This window comes from Saimiri boliviensis, chromosome X (genome assembly GCF_048565385.1).
Source record: "Saimiri boliviensis isolate mSaiBol1 chromosome X, mSaiBol1.pri, whole genome shotgun sequence".
Lineage (NCBI taxonomy): Eukaryota > Metazoa > Chordata > Mammalia > Primates > Cebidae > Saimiri > Saimiri boliviensis.
In genome coordinates, this window is record NC_133470.1 from 42,052,689 (window position 1) to 42,066,582 (window position 13,894).

Genomic DNA, 13,894 nt, shown 5'->3' on the forward strand with positions numbered 1-13,894 from the left:
GTCTCAAACTCCTGATGTCAGGTGATCCACCCACCTCAGCCTCCCAAAGTGCTGGGATTGCAAGCATGAGCCTCTGCACCCAGCCGTATTTCTATCTTATGTTTTCCATGTCTTGAAAAGTTGTCATAGTTATTATTTTTGATAAGCTTATCTTTTAGTCTTTCTACCCAAGATGTGTGTAGTTTACAAACCAAAATTACATTGATATAATATTCTGTGTTTTGCTGTATACTTACTATTAACAGTGAGTTTTGTTACCATCAGATGATTTCTTATTGCATATTAATGTCCTGTTCTTTTAGATTGAATAGCTCCCTTGAGCATTTCTTATAAGACAAGTCTGGTATTGATAAAATCCCCCATCTTTCATTTGTCTGAGAAAGTCTTGACTTCTCCTTCATGTTTGAAGGATATTTTCCCAGATATACTATTCTAGAATAAAAGTTTTTCCCTCCAGCATTTTAAGTATATCATGCCACTCTCTTTTGGCCTGTAAGATTTCCACTGAGAAGTCTGCTGACAGATGTATTGAAGCTCTATTACATATTATTTGTTTCTTTTCTCTTGCTGCTTTTAAAATCCATTCTTTATCCTGACCTTTGGGTCAATGTCTTAAGGTGGTCTTTTTTGGGTTAAATCTGCTCTATAACCTTCTTCTCCTTAGATATTGATATTGTTCTCTTGGTTTGGGAAGTTCTCATTATTATGTTTTTGAATAAACTTTCTACCCCCTATCTCTCTCTCTATCCCCTCTTTAAGGCCAATAACTCTTTGATTTGCCCCTTTGAGGCTATTTTCTAGACCTCATAGGCATGTACTTTTTTATTCTTTTTACTTTTGTCTCCTCTGACTGTATTTTCAAATAGCCTGTCTTCAGGCTCACTAATTCTTTCTTCTGCTTGACGATTTCTGCTGTTGAGAGACTCTGATGCATTCTTCAGGATGTTAATTGCCATTTTCAGCTCCAGAATTTCTACTTCAGTCTTTTAAATTATTTTAATCTCTTTGTTAAATTTATCTGATAAGATTCTGAATACCTTCTCTGTGTTATCTTTGATTTCATTTAGCTTCCTCAAAGTAGCTACTTTAAATTCTCTGTCTAAAAGTTTACATATCTCTGTTTCTCCATGATTGGTGACTAGTGCCTTATTTAGTTGAGTTCATGAAGTCATGTTTTCCCGGATGGTCTTGATGCTTGTGGGTGTCCATCATTGACTGGGTATTGAAGAGTTGGGTATTTATTCCTGTCTTTGTAGTCTGGACTTATTTTTACCCATCCATCTTGGGAAGGGTTTCTAGGTATTTGAAGGGACTTGGGTGTTGGAGATCTAAATCTTTGGTCACTGCAGCCACATCTGCATTAGGGGGGACCTCAAGTTCAGTAATGCTGTGGCTCTCACAGACTCATAGAGTTACAACCTTGGTGGTCTTGGGTAAGATATGGGAGTATTCCCAGTATTACCAAGCGGAGACTCTTGTTTTCTTCCCTTACTTTCCTCCAAACAAATGGAGCCTCTCTGACTGAGCTGCCTGGAGCTGGGGGAGGTGTGACACAAGCACTCCTGTGGACACTCTTGCAGGGACTGGGCGGGATTAGACCCAAAGGCAGCACAGCACTGGGTTTCAACCAAGTCCCAGAATGACCATTGTTTGGCTTCTTCCTATGTTGCTCAAGGCCCAAGGGCTTTACAATCAGCAGGTGGCAAATTCAGCCAGGCTGTGTCCTTCCCTTCTGGGCTGCCAGTTCTCCCCAGCTCCAGGTGGGTCCAGAGATATCATCTGTGAGCCAGAGTCTAGAGTCAGGAGCCTTCAGAATCCACCTGGTGCTCTATTCTACTGTGGCTGAGGTGGCATCCAACCTGCAAGACAAAGCTTGTCCCACTCTCTCTTCCCTTTTCCTTAAGCAGAGGGGTCTCTCCCCATGGCCGCCACCACCCCAGACCCATGGTAAAGTACTGCCTGGTTACCACCAATGTTCATTCAAGGCCCAGGGCCTCTTCAGTCAGTTTATGGTGAATGCTGCCAAGCCTGGGTCTCTGCCTTCAGAGCAGTTGTCTCTGCTCTGGCCCAGGGTAGGTAAAGAAATGCTGTCCAGGGGCCAAGACATGGAATTAGGGATCCCAAGAACCCACTTGGTGCTCTACCTCACTGAAGCTGAACTGTTGCCCAACCTGCAAGATGAAGTCTACCTTACTCCTCTATCTCCTTTCCTCAAGAAAGGGATCTCCCCTTATAACCACCACAGCTATGAATGTGCTTGATCACACTGGAAGTCAGAATGGCTCTGCATCTCATCAAAGGCCCACAACAAGTACTGCCTGGCTAACACTGCCGATTATTCACAGCCTTCCCTTCAAGTCAGCATGCTCCTTTCTGGCCCAAGGTGTATATAGAAACGTAGGGCCTGGAATGGGATCCTCACAACTCTGATGCCCTATACTACTGTGCTGAGCTGGTATCTAAGATGTAAGGCAAAGTCCTCTTTACTCTCCCCTCTCCTCTTCTCGAATGGAAGGAAGGAGTCTCTCCTGGAGCTGTGAACCACACTGCCTGGGGCTAGGGAAGGGGTGGCACAAGCATTCCCTTGGCCACCCTAGCTGGTGTCTCACTAGGTCACATGCATCCCAGGTCCACTGGCTCTCAGCACAGCACAGCACCAAACCTTGACTAGAAATTGCAGTCATTGTGGCCTAAACTGCCTTTCAATTGTATTTGGGATTATAGACCACTTTAGCTTGTGGTGGTGAGGCTTACTTAGAACTCTGGCTCCAACCACTGGAATGGGCAATTTGTCTCTGGCTAGGGGTGGTCTAAATGCTCTCTTTGTGTGTGCAAACTGAGTTCTGTCTCTTGTTGCTTTCTGCTGTTATAGGGCAGCATTGAATTCCAGTGCAAATTCTCACAATCACTGCACTCTTCCTCCCCCAAATGCACAGATTCTTTCTCTGCACTACAGGTCTCCTGTTAGGGGATGGGAGAGGTGTGGCATTGGCAATTCAAGATTGTCTTTCCTACCCTTTTTAGTGCCTCTCGCCTTAATATAATTGTAAAACCGGGTACTGTGATCATTCACCTGATTTTTCATTCTTATGAAGGTGCTTTTTTTGTGTAGATAGTTGTTTCATTTGGCATTCCTGTTGGGGGGATTGTGGCTAGAGGCTTCTATTTGGCCACCTTGCCTCACCCCCCTCTCTTTACCCTTTCTTTAAGGGTAAATCTGCTAGTGACAAATCCCTTTAGTTTTCCTTTGTCTGAGAATATCTTTATTTCCCCTTCATTCCTGAAGAGTAGTTTTCCCAGACATAGATTTTATGACTGACAATTTCTTTTTCAGTCCTTGAAAAAAGTATCATTTCCTTTTTCCCTCCATGTTGTCATAAGTCTGCTGTCATTTGAATTGGTGTTTCTCTATAGGAAATGTATCACTTCTTTCTGATTGATTTCAAGAGTTTTTCTTTGTCTTTAGTTCAGAAGTTCAATTCTGATATTTCTTAGCTTTGATTGTTGTTGTTGTTTGTTATACTTCGGATTTACTCAGTTTCTTGAATCCGTGGGTTTATCTTTGGCTAAATTTGGTTAATTTTCAATCATTATTTCTTCAAATACTTTTTTGGCTCCACTCTTCTATTGCAGGAAATGAGAATAAATAAAAGGTTCCTCTTTAAAACTTTCCTCTTCATTACAAATAAAATAATAGTTTCTTCAAAGGTTAATTTACTTTAAAGCTTTAGCTAATAATCTTAAAATAGCCGTTAGTCATAATAAAGAAATAAGTACATGCCATGTTCTTAGTTCTTACGCTTTAGTGTAGATAGTTGCCAACATGCCTGGACAAGCGCAGGCAAGTCTTAGGTCAAAGTTTATTCCCCTTCTTTATTGGAAAATGTTATTGCTTCTCTAAGCATTCCTCAAGTTACTTCCTCTCTTCCTTTGTTCTCCTCTGCCTTTACTTCTTTAGAAAATTTCCAAGTTTTAGCCAATTGAGTCAAGGATAGAATATGAGGTCTCGTTCCAGCCAATGGAAACTGGACACAGCAGTAGGGTGATTGTGTCAGGTTATGGAAGTCATAAATATCCCTGTCTCCTTTGTTCAGTTGTGCTCTCATGGCAAGACTGCCAGTGAGTTGCACCCTTCCTGCAGGAAATAAACTAGCCTTGCTGAGTGATCCATTGTCTCGGTGTGAATTTTTCCCGATGTTATAAACCCATTTCCAACATCTATCTTCTCCTTCTGGAGCTCTGACACATAAAAACTGGATATATTGTTATTGTCCCACAGGTCCTTGAAGATTTGTTAAGTGTTTTTTAGTTAATTTCTCTCATTAAGTTTGGGCAAATTCTGTTAATATGTCCTCAATCTCACTGATGTTATCTTTTGTCATTTCCACTGTACTATTGACCCCATTCAGTGAACTGTTACTTCTTTTATGATAACAATTTTTAGCTTTTAATTTTCATTTAGTTCTTTTTATAACTTGTTTCTTTGCTGAGACTTTTTCATTTGTTTCAATATCACTTGTAATTGCTTGTTTAATCATTTGTATGATCATTGCTTTAAAACTCTTGTCACGTATTTTGAACATCTGATTCATCTCACTGTTGCCACCATTTAAATGTCTTTTTTCATTCATTCAAGTTGTGATTTTCCTGCTTCCTAATGTAGAATGACTTTCAATTGTTTCTTCAACATTTGGCTATTACATTAGAAGACTGTGGGTTCCACCTAACTTTTAAATTTTAGCAGGCACTCACCCTGTTGAGATTTAACATGCAAGTTCTGGCCTATTTTTTGGGCTGTAGTTACAATGACGATATCGTTTCAGAGCCTTTATGGTACTATTTTTGTCCATTTGGTTCATCTCTTCCCACCGGGGTCCCACTGATCCCTCCTCATGTTGTTTGAGAGTGCTGAAGAAGCTTGCTCAGGCCAAGCTGCCTGGAGCCTGAAGGTAAAGAAAGGGAGCCTCTTTGCTACAGATATGAATGGCATTTCCTGATGCTTGTAATAGCAATCTCCTCCTGTCTGTGGAGGATGCATAGTGCCTCTGTAGTTGGGTGCTTATTGTGGTAGGGTTCCTCTGAGTGTGTCTGAGTGGGACCAATGAGTCTTGGGCCAGCAAGAACAAATAGGCTTCCCAGAGTGGGTGCATCTTGCGGAAGTCTCCCTCACTGTCTGTGGGGAAGGGAGAGCACTTCTCAGGCCACACACTTATTGTAGCATCATCCCACCTGCCAGTCCTACTTCCTCACGGAGCCCTCAACATACATGGTGTCTCTAAGGGGCAGAGAGGAGCCTCAAGCCCAGTGGGAAACAAGAATGCTTTCCCAGCTGGCACTTGTTATGTTGTAATCCCCTTTGCCAATGCCAGTAGTGGTGTGATGTCTCTGGGTGAGTGAGGTTGTAGAGTGCTTATGGTCACTTCTGGTCAGGATGGTCACTTATTTTCAGTGTGGCTTCTGATTGATTCCCCTGCATAATGTTGTTGTTGGGACTCCTCTTCCATCTGGGGGACAAATGAGCTTACATTCGCTGCCCTTTCTTTTAGTAGGTTAGATACTGGAAAATGCCACCTCTGTGCATGCTTCTTGGCTTTCTTCTGTTGGGTGATAGTTCATAAGGTGCCCTGCCACAACGATGTTCCTCCCGTCCTGTAGTCCCTCTTCTACCTTTCATAGCATTTCTTTGATTGTCTCTTGATTTAGTTTCAGGATTTATAGTTATAGTTAGCAAGGAGAAAGGAATAGAGATAGGTCTCTACCATCTTGTTCAGACCGTAAATCTCCTCTTTCTTTTTAATCTCTGTTTTAGTGATCTTTAGTACTCTTACAGTTCTTTTACTATCACTTTCGACTTTTTCACCTTTTGTGCTCAATAGACACTAGAGAGTTAATAATATTTCTAAAATGCCTTAGAACCAAGTATAAAATCAGCAGATATGTGTCCATCTAACAAATACTGCGAGAACAGATACTAAAATGTTGGTATGTGAGCACTTAAAACACAATAATCGTACTTTTGTTGTAGAATAAGTCTTTGTTCCTGTATAAGCTTGTAAGTAAGGAAGATTTACGTATTTGTAATTATAGTGATCTTTTATTTAGTTCTTAGCGTACCCAGGCAATGCTAAGGTCTTTCATATATTAAATCACTGACTCTTGACAATAACCATATATGGTAGTGTAGTGAGTTGAATAGTGTCCCTCCAAAATGATAGCCCAAGTCCTAACCCCCAGTACCAGTGAGCATGACTTTATTTGGAAAAAGGTTCTCTGCAGATGTAATTAAGTAAAGGATTTCAAGATGAGATCATCCTAGATTATGGTGGGCTCTAAATTCAATGACTGGTATCTTAATAAGAGGAAGGAGAGAGATTTGAAACACAGAGAAATAAGGTCATGTGAAGATGAAAGCAGAGATTGAAAGTATGTCGTTGCAAGCCAAGAAAAGTCAAGGGTTGCCGTTAAACACCAGAAGCCAGGAGATAAGCATGGAATGGATTCTCCCTCAGAGCTTTTAGAAGAAACCAATCCTGCCAACTCCTTGATTTTGGACTTCTGTTCTTCAAAAATGTGAGAGAATAAATTTCTATAGTTTTAAGCTTGTAAGTTTGTAATAATGCGTTATGGCAGAGCTAGGTCACTAGTACAGGTAGTATTATGAATCTCCATTTTACAAATGCGGAAACAGGGTCAGGAATGTTAAATGACTGGCATAAGTTACACAGCTAGTACGAAGTAGAGGTGAGAATTAAGCTCGCTACTATCTACTACAAAGCTTTTATTTTTCAACCTTAACCTTTTAAAATTTCATTGATAACAGGTTAAAAACAATATCATGACCTCCACACTTCTCACTCCTCTAACACTTTCTTCAGGGACCTCTCCCTATCTCAAGATATCCATTCCTCTTACAGACCCTGAGTTCTTCTATCTCACAGCAAATTTAATCTGGTTCTATGGGAGAGGGCACTGCTTAACACAAAGGCAAAGCCTCTAATAGAGTCTTCACATCATGAACAGCAGATCAGAGGTAGAGATGGTTTTAGGTAGAACAGGACCTGTCAGTTCATGTCATCCATAGTGATGCCTTGTTCCAACCACACTTAAAGCAGCCATCGTTTTAAGGATTAGCCTGCAGAAAAATACATTTACCTCATGGAACTTAGTCTGTGGACATTGAGCATAAGTAAAAGCTGTCATCCAGTTCGTCCCCTGCCAAGAAACCTTGTATCAGGTGCTGGGGAGGAAAGCAGCAGTTGTTACTTCCCTGTGGATCATCTAAAAGGGTTTCTTTGTTAATAGGATGTCATTAAACATTATGCACACTTGGCTGGATATTAAAATTATAGATGAAAACATTTTTTTAAAAATGTGTGCATGTAAAAATAAACTCGTGTGAGAACAGAGTGCTTAAGCAGCAGACGGCACACTCGGGGGCTGGGCACCCTGATGCCATGTCTGTCACCAAATTTGGTTTCACTAAGCCATTTCAATATCGAATAGTGAAAGCACCTACTGTGTGCCAGGCATTGTTCTGAGTGATTCTCTGCTTGGTGTTAGCTGCATTGGATACATTCTTAACTCACTATTCTCTGAATATAACTAAGATAAACAGAATGTCACTTTTTTTCTTGCCTTTTCTGCCAGAAATTAAGACAAAATAGGAACAGATAATTATATACTAGAGCCAAATAAACCTGAGACTGGATTCCTTTTTAACCTTGACCATTCCAAATGGAACATTTCACATTCATTCAGCTGACAACCTTGAACAAATGGCTCAGTGGTTAAAAGTCAGAGAAAGAATTAACAACAGTCAGTTATTTTCTGAAAGATTAGCCAAAGAATAGTTTCTAAAATACTAGCTAATTACTTAAATCTTGCTGGAAAAAAATATTCAAACACTTTTAAGTTTTATTGTTTGGATCAACAAGGACATAAGAAACTTATCAGTATACTCATATGATTATATGGGTCTTTGCCTCAGAATAATTCTCTGTGAGAGCTTTAAGGAACAAAATATTTCCTTAATAGGGAAGCATTTCACGTGGCAAGAGCCTCACTGAGTGAAGTTCAATGTGAGAGTAGAACCCGGTGCCGTGACTGTGCAGCTTCTACAGCTTGTCTCGTGGTCTAGTCAATCATGGAGAAGGTCCCCTATTATAGAACAGACCCAATGTAGAGCCATTCTTTGGATTCCAATCTGCCATAAGATGTCTGTAAAATGTGGCATGCTTGGAGTTGGGCTGGGGGTTGACTCTGAAAAATAATGCTTCAACGACACATCCAGTGTCAGAACTAGGAACATTCTTGATGATAAAGAACTTTTTGAAAGAGTCTGTTGCATGATTGAATGATGATGGTGAAGGCTGCCTTGAGTTTTATGGGGTTATCTACCGTTTGATACATGGACCTCCCAGGTCTGAAGGAATAGCATAAATAAAAGAGAAAAAATGTATTGATGATTACAATAATTTTTATTTGCCTAGTTGAGTAGTAGACATTTATGTAATATTACAAAACTATACTTTGTATACTTTGTATAAATCTACAAAACTCCTTTAGTGAGTTTTAGGTGCTATCAGACAGAAATGATTTTACCCTGAGGGTGAGGTAAGGGGGCTTCAGGATGTACCACTGAGCAAATAAAGCTCAAAAAAGGTGGTCTTCTTCCTGAATGTCGATTTTACCTGCATTTGAGCCAAGGTATTATTTTTACTGGAGTGCAGCACCCTAACAGAGCTTGTATATTTCTTCTCTAGTGGAAGAAGCAATCAGCTGTGTGCCACACACACAGAGCTAGATCCTCATGAAAGGAGTTTCGCAGGGGTTCCTTTTCATTAAGTCAGTGGAAGGCAAGCCTCGGGAAAAGATAACATGAGCACTCATTTAACTCAGCAAAGCAAACTTATTATCTATTAATACTCCTTATTACCTAGTTCAGGTAGAGTCCTGGGAGGTGGTAGAAAATTTTGCTTGAGGAGCTATGGGGTCTTCCATTTCCATCTCTGCTATTCTTGGTCAGAGGGTCTCCAGCTTTAGTCCATCTACAGATACCTATGCACTGGCCATGCTTGGAAGTGGTCAGGAGGCTGACCTGCATGCTCCTCAGTCATTGACATGCACAGGCAAAGCACTCCAGCATTAGGTGTCTGTCAAAAAGCTGGTTCTCTGGCTTTCAATCCACCATCACCCTTTTCTGATTCCTGCCCCATGTCTTCCGGAGCATTTTTGTCACGTACCCTTTCTGCCTCTGACATTGGTGCATTGACTTCTTCCTTCCACACTGCAGTGGTGCCCCCTTATAAAAAGATTGAGCCCTCAGTGACAGTTCCTTTCAGGAACAGGGCAGATGACTTGTCCAATAGTGTGTTGCCTTGCTGAGCGTGAAACTAGTGGAAGACTTGCACTGTGGAGTCAAAATCAACTTTTATCCAGCAGTGCTGGTGTGTGAGGAAATTATGGGATGTGATCAGGACTAAGGAGACTTCCGGAGAGTGGAAGAGCAGACTCCCACCATTGTGTGGCTCTGCAGATTAGAGCCAGAGACTGACCAAACAGAGAAATGGTTGCTAGATGATCCATGTTACTCCAAGAGGGGCAGTTATGCTTAATCATATTTACCACATTCACCAGAAACCTGGCCTCCCCTGCAAGAAGCAGTGGAAATGTTCATTATTCATTATTTTTTAAACATTTTTATTGTATTTATTTTCATTTTTTAAAATTATACTTTAAGTTCTGGGGTACATGTGCAGAACACGCAGGTTTGTTACATAGGTATATACGTGCTATGATGGTTTGCTGCATCCATCACCCCGTCATCTACATTAGGTATTTCTCCTAATGCTATCCCCACCCATCCTCACACCCCTGCTATCCCTCCCATAGTCCCCCAACCTTCAATTGGCTCCAATGTGTGACGTTCCCCTCCCTGTGTCCATGTGTTCTCATTGTTCAACACCCACTTATGAGTGAGAACATGTGGTGTTTGGTTTTCTGTTCTTGTGTCAGTTTGCTGAGAATGATGGTTTCCGGCTTTATCCATGTCCTTGCATAGGACATGAACTCATCCTTTTTTATGGCTGCATAGTATTCCATGGTGTATACGTACCAGCCACATTTTCTTTATCCAGTCTATCATTGATGGGCATTTGGGTTGGTAAAACATTTTTAACTTTGAAAAACTAAATCACTGGAAGCCAGTGTGGGTATATCAACTTCAATAGCCTGTCTATCCATCTAGCTAGCTAGCTGTACAGATCAGGGTTTCTCAAATTTGGCACTGTTGACATTTGTGCCCAATAATTCTGTGTTTCAGGGGACTGTCCTGTGTATTGTAGGGTGTTTATCAGCATCATCCTTAGCTTCTGCCTACTAGATATCAGTAGCATCATGCCCCCATCGTTGACCAACAGTTGGGACAACCATAATATCCCCAGACATTGTCAAATGTCACTTGAAGGAGACCTGTATTTAAAAACCATTAACCTACGTCTATCTATCTAATAAAATCAGTTAATTATTGCTGCATAATTAATCACCCACAAACTTTGCAGCTTCAAATAACAAGCATTGCTCCACGCGTTTTCAGTTAGGGTCACTCGTGATTACATTACAGTGAGAGCTTGGCCGAACACCCTCTCTTTGTGGTGTCTTATCCTCCAGGGCCTTTCCACATGATCTTTTTCTCTTTAGCAAGACAGCCTGGGCTTCCTTATGATATGGCACCTTGGTTGCATGAGAAAGGAAGCAAAAGTTCTCGGGCCTTTTAAGACTTGAGAGGCCTGACACGGTAACACTGACATGGTATTACTCCTGCTGCATTTCATGTCAAAGCAAGTAACAGGACCAGCCCAGATTCAAGGGGAGGGGAAATAGACTCCGTCTCTTGATGGGAGGAGCAACATGTACATACAGGGAGAGGTGGACTTGTTGGCAGCTATCAATAGAACTACCTTTCACAATTATATATATATATTCCTCATATACATATGTTCTTATACTATGATTTCAACATTATTTTTATGATTGGTACATAATAATTGTACATATTTATGGGGTACAGGTTTCTGGTTAATGTGGTACATTTTCTTGGCTATTGTGAATATGGCTGTAATTAACATAGGAGTGAAAATATCTCTTCAGTATACTGATGGCATTTCCATTGAATTGTGCAGGGTAAATATATACCTAGTAATGAGATTGCCAGATTATATAATAATTCTATTTTTGTTAACTTTTATTTTAGATTCAGGGGTATGTGCAGGTTTGTTATACAGGTAAATTGCATGTTACGGGGGTTCGGTGTACAGATTATTTTATCACTCAGGTATTAAGCATAGTAGTTTTACAATCTTCACCTTCCTCCCACCATCCACTCTCAAGCAGGCCCCAGCGTCTATTCTCTTCTTTGTGTCCAAACGTACTCAGTGTCTAGCTCCCACTTATAAGTGAGAAGATGTGGTGTTTGGTTTTCTGTTTCCTGTGTTAGTTTGCTTAGGATAATGACCTCCAGCTCCATTCATGTTACTGCAGAGGACATAATCTTGTTCTTTTTTATGGCTTCATTGTGTCCCATGGTGTATATGTATACAATTTCATAAACAAGTCTACTATTGGTGGGCATTTAGGTTGATTCCATGTCTTTGCTATTGTGAATATTGCTTCAATAAACATACAAATGCATGTGTCTTTATGGTAGAATGAATTAAACTAAAAAGCTTCTGCACAGCCAAAGAAACTATCAACAGAGTAGACAACCCACAGGATGGGAGAAAATATTTACAAACTATGCATATGACAAAGGTCTAATATCCAGAATCGATACGGAACAATTAATGAGCAAAACAACCCCATTAAAAAGTGGACAAAGGACACAAACAGATACTTTTCGTAAGAAGACATACACACAGCCAACAAGCATATGAAAAAATTCTCAACATCCCTAATCATTAGAGAAATGCAAATGAAAACCACAATGAGATACCATCTCACACCAGTCAGAATGGTTATTACTAAAAGGTCAAAAAATAACAGATGCTGGCAATGTTGTAGAGAAAAGGAAACACTTATACACTGCTGGTGGGAATGTAAATTAGGTCAGCCACCATGGAAAGCAGTTTAGAGATTTCTCAGATAAATTAAAACAGAACTACCTTCTTGCTCCCTCTTAGAAAATTCTTAAATCTGTGTGCTTCCTCTTGATTCCACAAAGTAAGGTCAGGTACTGATGACCTCCTTTTTTTTTTTTCCTTAGGGTGATGCCCTGAAATTCTCAAGTTCGTGTGCCTTCCTCCAGTCCCACAGAGTCAGGCCAGCTAACCATCCATGCCCTTGAGCTATCTACGGAGGCTGACATTTGCCTTCTGTGGGTGTGTTCATGGGGAGCCAGTCGTGCGTTGGAGGAGGTGAGAAATATAGAGCACTGGCAGTGCCTATGGGTCACTTGGTGGGGAGGTCATCAGGCAAGGTGTCCTAAACACCTCATGGGCAGGCTTCCTGATGAAGTCTGTGAAGTGGTTGGTAGGATCTGTGGCCCTTTGTTGACATCATTTCTGTGAGTCTCTGCCTCTGTTCCCTGCTCTCTGCCTCTCCCAACCACTCAGCTGTGCTGATCACCTCAGTATTCTGTGTCAGACAAGAAAAAATTTACCCTCTTGAGCAGCATCCTGAATGCCTATGGAAGCTGGGCACTCACTATGTTCTCACAGTCCAAAGGAATTGTGGATCAAAGGAATCTGTCTGGGCACTGAGGTATGCTGTCTTGGGGGAGAGGTGATGGAAGTAAAGTGAAACTCTTCTTTTTATCATCTTCAATGCATCTACTTCCAAATGTCTTGCTCCAGTGGACTCCAGTGGCGTGCTGGAACTTCTCCAGTGTACTACTGGACTCTCATAAAGGTGCTCATATCCATGAGCGGTTATCAATGCTTCTCTGTGCTTCTGTGGAAAGATAATAAAAACATCTATTCTGCCATCTTGCTGATATCATTCCTATCTAATACTTCTATAGTGCTAAATATAAAGAAACATTGACTCATGTAATAGCACCGTACAAAAACTCTGTGAGGTGGGCAATATTATTATCCCCTTTTTATAGATGAGGAAACTGAGGCTCAGAGAAGCCCAAGGTCTCATAGCAAGTGAGCCAGGTAGGGTTCAGATTTGAATCCAGGCACTCTGGCTCCTGATGCTGTGTGTGTTCTTAACCGCTTCATTGCACTGTTACAGAATAAACATGCAAACAGTTTGTGATTTATAGGTAATGTTATAGGTAGGAAGAGAAATGGGAAAAAATGAATAATTAAATAAATGTTAGACAAGTGAAGTAAAAAGTAGCTATAGAAGTCACTTTAGAAGTGACTATAGAAGTCACTATAGAAGTCAGCTATAGAAAATGTTTTTCTGTCCTTAGACTTGTGCACATCTGGGTCAAGTGAAGAAAATATAATACCTCTTGTTCCTCCAGAGATTCACATGATCATGGCTTACTTTCCCTTATAAACTATGTGTACTTTAGAACAAACACATTGCCACTGAGTAAAAATTACAGTGTTACTTAAAAAGAGGAAAGTGAATTATTTCAGAAGTTATACCCACCAAACAAGCTATTTTTAAACAATTAATTTCACAAGAGTACCAGAAGCCTAAATATACTTTCAAAATAGCCTTCAGACACCAAGCAAATTTATACAAGGCACAGTTTGACAAATCTAACTCTAGCTTTCCATTGTTAGCCTCAAAGCCAAGTCCATATGAAAGCTGGGTGGTAGAAAGCTCAGAGGGCCGCTGCGTGTTTGAGCTCTTGCTGGGGCTCTAGATTCTGACCTCTGAACACTGTGACAAATGGGCAGCAAAGGCACCTGAATTTCCTTCCCTCCACGTGCTGTGC